Here is a 5442-nt window from a genome sequence, read left to right as displayed (position 1 = left end):
AACTAGACAACTTATAACAGGGAATGGTAGAACCGTTTCTCATTTTTTTTAAGCAGGGTGCATTATTTTTCTAACCTGTCCATCGTATCGTGTGATGGCTCCAATATTTTCATTGTTTTATATATATATACTGAATACAGGCATTGAAAGGGCAGGCAATAGAATGTGCTTTATATTTTAGTTGCAGCTTCTATGAAACATATTTTACATATTATTATTGGTAGCATTTCAGACTCTGTAAACTACTAAACTCTCTACAATTTAAATTTATCTTCTAAAGTCATTATGGTTTAGAAACATAGCTTAAATATATGAGTGATAATAAATATATATAAGATAATATTTTAAAGTACCCAACTACTGTATCTTACCTTTAAAGCAGTCCAGAAAGCGATTAATAAGCCGGTAGTATTTCATTAATTATTTTCCGTTTCACTGTGCAGTCTCACAGGTCACACTACCATTAAGTCACACCAACCACAGGTCACATTACTGATCATTTAAATGTTAAGTTAATATTGGTTTTTACAGTTCCTATGACTATATTTTGGGAGCAAAGTGTATGGAAGAAATTACACTGTATTTTGGTTTAATTTCAGGAAGGAGATTAGGACAAGTAGGTGTTTTATGGTCTATTAAGAATATATGGTGACGTGGAGGGAAAATTTAAAGTCGACCTTTAATAGTTCAGGAGGATATTTAAATGTCAATCGAGGGCTTATAATAATTCATATAATGTATCTAAAAGCTTAAATTATTTAGAAAGTAATTATAAACATTAAAAAAAGATTAATCTTATACATAGTTTCTAGTTGTATTTTTGATGATGAATAAAAATTGGTGTTTTTAATCAACGTAATATATGTTTTGTTTTCATCTTACTATTTAATTGTGGCATAACGTCAGTTTGTGAATTTTATGAAAAGCAATTATTATTTATTATAATGAATCTACAACCAGTAAGTTACGTAACTTGAGAAAATGTGTTACTATAACTTGCTTGAAATGCTGGAACGAAGAAATGATGACATGATGACGCATAAAACAAAAAACAAAATATTTTTGAGATGTTGGCAACTCAAGCTATAATGGCGACAAATGACCACAGAATATCGACATTCATTTGTGTATTTTTTAGTAATTCTCAACGACTACCATAAATAAATCATCGTTATATAATAATTCAGGGTCTTCAAAAAATAAATTCAATGATTAAAATATATTATTCTTTTTACACAAGAAGACATTACATAGAAAATTAAAATAATAACACAATCGAATGTCAGCAAGTGAGTGACAGATTGAACGTGATTTTAGAAACTGAAAATTCCTGTAATATTTACCAGTTACTGAGTGTTGTATCTTATCCAGACAAGTTTTAAAATCATGGCGAGCGAAGAAATACCCTCCGTGAATTAGAGTGTTGGTGAAAATGAAAGAAAAACATGCAACAGTGGCAGAGGCAACGTGAGGTGAGTATTGTAATTTTTGTCCATTATTTCCAGATATATTAAGACTTATCAGTAAAAATCATCTCTATGGCGTGGTTGACTCATGCCGTGGTTGACTCATGCCGTGGTTGACTGCCTCAGGACCTAATGTAATAGTTGCTGGGTGCGACCAATGAAATCTAAACTCAAAATCTGTTTTAAGAGGATTGCCATACGGTTGAATTAGCAAGTACTATCTCATCCTAGGGAAAATAATGATAAATTTAATAAAAAAAAATAATCGGTAATCAAATTATCTTAATACAAGTCAATAAACAAAATTGGTATTGAATCTGCCTTAGGTGTTGTCTATCCAATCTAGTTCTACCCAATTCATTCGCATTTAATCGTGTAGATATAGTCAGGGCCGTATAATGAGCCTCTGACGAACTGATCCAATTAGGCGAATAATTACACTTATCTATCTTCCTTGTATTGCGTTTATGATCTAATTCTGAGTATGACAATATAGACTAGTATTTGCTAAATACCCTGTAATTTGCAGGGTGTGGTTAGAAATGTCATTGTGTACACGGCGCTCGCCTCTTCCTGGGTGGGAGGTAGAGCTGGTGTGTGACATTAAAATAACCTAGTGAATATTCCGTTCTTGAAGTAGGTGTAAACGAGTGAATCTTGCCTTTATAAAACAAGTAGGGTAAAATTGTAGCTTCGGTCACCCTGTATTTACTGTAGATAACCAAACTTAACCTAATCTAGCCACAGAACCCAGGAACCATATCTAACCTAACCTAAATTCCTAAGATTCTCCGGAATACCACAAGTACAGTATCACACCCTGGAGATATTTCACAAGATAACATTTCAATATTTCCTACAGGTGGATGCGATTTTCTCAGTGATGTCTGTCTCCCGTCGTGTGAATCGTAGCCCAAACACAAAATTACGACCGATACGCCAAAAGTGAAAGAGCGTTTAATCGTATTTAAATCCGTCTCACTTTAGGAACAGAGAACAAGACGATGTTTTCTTTCGACTTTTAATTTTTCCTCCTTTAGTGTGCTGTCTGCTTTAGTTTATTGGGGGGGAGGGGTGTGTGTGTGTGTGTGTGTGTGTGTGTGCCCTTCCCCTCTGCCCCTGCCCCCTGTCCTGCATAAGGTTCCGGTGTACAGTAAGAACGCTAATGAAAGTGATTTTAATTAATATTCTCTTTACCAGGTAGATGGATATTAACAACACCTGAGGGAAGACCAGGTAATTTGTGTTCATTTATTATTGTTTTATTATGGTTTTTCCTTTTTTTATTCTTTTATTCTTGTTTTGTTTATCTTGTGTTCTTATGATTTTTTTTTGTTTTTTATTATTTTCAGTTGTGTTTTTGTTTCTTATTTTTATGGTTACTTTTTCGTTTGTGTTTCAGTTTATGTTTATTATTATTATTATTATTATTATTATTATTATTATTATTATTATTATTATTATTATTATTATTATTATTATTATTATTATTATTATTATTATTATTATTATTTACACACATACAAATAAGTTGTGCAAGTCGGCTCTGTTTCATCAAATATTCTAATTATGTAACACACACACACACACACACACACACACACTCACACACACCAGTTGCGTGATATGGGCCCAAGCTATTACTGTACAATTAAGTTTAGACCTAAGCTGGGAGTCAGGCCTTGTTTCACTGATGACCGGACTATAGGTGGTTATGTAAGCTTTGTGTGCTCTCAGGTGGAATAGTAGGGTGGGTGTGGTGGTGGGGTATGGTGTGGGTTGGGTGTGGTGGTGGGGTATGGTGTGGGATGGGTGTGGTGGTGGGGTGTAGTGTGGTTGGGGTGTAGTGTGGGTTGGGTGTGGTGGTGGGGTGTAATATGGTTGGGGTTTAGTGTGGGATGGGTGTGGTGTCAAGCAATAGTCCGAGAAGACCGGACAGCTCGCCAACTGCACTGGCTAACCATTACCCTGGAACACGATTAACATCCAGGTCCCCAATTACTGCTGGATAGACAGAGGCAAATGGCGTAAAGAAACTTACCCATAGTTTCACCCTGCCCGCGGATCGAACCTGGGATCATTAACACTTGTTACCACCGTGTCGTATTTTTCTATTTTTTTATATAACATGCTTCCAGGTTCCATATTATTCCTGTAATGATGTGTTGTATTTATCGATTATATAATCTTGTCACCTTAACCCTGTGCTGTTAAGGTTTTATCTGTTATTATTTGTTCAAACCCATTTTGTATTGTAACCAGCATTCTTTGTTCTCTAACGACCATCTGCATCGTTAAACGACCCACCGGCGGGTCGCTTGGCGGGAGCCGACCTTATATATAGGACTCACCAACTGACGGAGTTAGTTCAGTCCTCTTGTCATACAGTTCACATCCTTTGAGTGACACTCGTCACCTGTTACTTATACTTAATTTATCTGTGTTGTTCCTGTCGCCACCAATGTGGTATATCTATGTGAGTACCTATTTATGTCTCTATTTATGTCCATCAGTATTTGCTTAGTTACATTTAAGTAATTTAGTGTTGTTCCACGTTAGTTAATTTCAGTGTTAGTTTTTATATGTTTATGCAGTGTTAACGTAATCCAATGCTTTATTTTTATTCTTTTGATGTTTCGATGTTTAGTATCATTTGTGTCTTAAAAGTTTCGATGGTGAATCAGTTTGTTGTGACAGCCTACGAGGCTCTTTATTGTGTTAATATTTAATTAATTAAATTCTTAAAGGTTTACTTCATTTATTTTTATTCCCTTTTAATTTACTTCACTTTTTTTGTTTGGTTACGCCTAGAACCTGGATATTTAAGTAAATTAGGAGACGGCGTAACACACTACAACACAAGTCGCCAAAATATTGGTTGGAGATGCGGGGTATCGATCCCCGTACCTCTCACATGCTAAGCGAGCGCTCTACCATTTGAGCTACATCCCCTGCCACACACACACACTCACACACACACACACACACACACACACACACACACACACACGTTTCAGCAACAGGACAAGTTAAAGTTTACGGTAAATTCTATTGTCAATCTTAGATACAGAAAACCACTAAAGTTACTGAAACATGAAATTCTGGTACATCTTAAGTGTGTGTGTGTGTGTGTGTGTGCGTATTTCATTCTTATCTCTGTCCGTGTTGAAATGTACAGATCGATAGATATATAGATAGGTAGATAGAGAGAGAGAGAGAGAGAGCAGGGTCAGCCTCACTAGGAACTAAGGTCAACAGAGAGAGAGAGAGAGAGAGAGAGAGAGAGCAGGGTCAGCCTCACTAAGAACTAAGGTCAACACATCAGACAAGGAGAAGAGGAGAAGGACTTACCCCCTTATATCGTCTCTTTCCCCATCAGTAATAATAATCTCCCCCAAGACAGGTTCTCTCTCACTCTTTCCTCCCGTCGCTGGCTCTTGTTAAGTCTTTTATTATGGTAAGACTTTTATGAGGAGTTGTTAAGTCTTTTATTATGTACTAAGACTTGTATCAGTATCTAGACGCTGTTGTTAAGTCTTTAATTATGTACTAAGACTTGTATCAGAATCTAGACGCTATTGTTAAGTCTTTAATTATGTACTAAGACTTGTATCAGTATCTAGACGCTGTTGTTAAGTCTTTAATTATGTACTAAGACTTGTATCAGCCTCTTGTCTTGTGCTTGTGTGGATAATAATGCGTGTGTAAGTCTGCAGTCTTATCTCCACAACACACGGTCGGTATTATAACTTAGGAATTCATTCAGAACTTAATATTTTACATGTTGTTGTTTATACTGTGAGGCAATTTTTTATTTTTTATTTTTTTATTTATTGGGCACTCTCCTATATCCTTGTGTAAGGTGAAGCGTTAGCGTTCTAGCGCCCAACAGGGAAGCATGCTAAGTTCATGCTTGCCTTGATGTCTCATGAGTTAAGGGCGTAGAAGCCTGAAGAGTCAGGGCGTAGAAGCCTGA

The 5442-nt window shown here is 36.0% G+C and overlaps 1 non-coding gene across 1 annotated transcript; it reads right to left on the bottom strand.

The window, feature by feature from the left end:
- Window positions 1–4345: 4345 nt before the first annotated feature.
- Trnaa-agc lies at window positions 4346–4418 on the bottom strand. Its single transcript has one exon. It is a non-coding gene; the product is annotated as a tRNA-Ala (tRNA).
- Window positions 4419–5442: the final 1024 nt, after the last annotated feature.

Source organism: Homarus americanus, unplaced genomic scaffold, assembly GCF_018991925.1.
Source record: "Homarus americanus isolate GMGI-L3 unplaced genomic scaffold, GMGI_Hamer_2.0 scaffold50325, whole genome shotgun sequence".
Classification (NCBI taxonomy): Eukaryota; Metazoa; Arthropoda; class Malacostraca; order Decapoda; family Nephropidae; genus Homarus; species Homarus americanus.
This window is presented reverse-complemented; position numbering and strand designations above follow the sequence as displayed.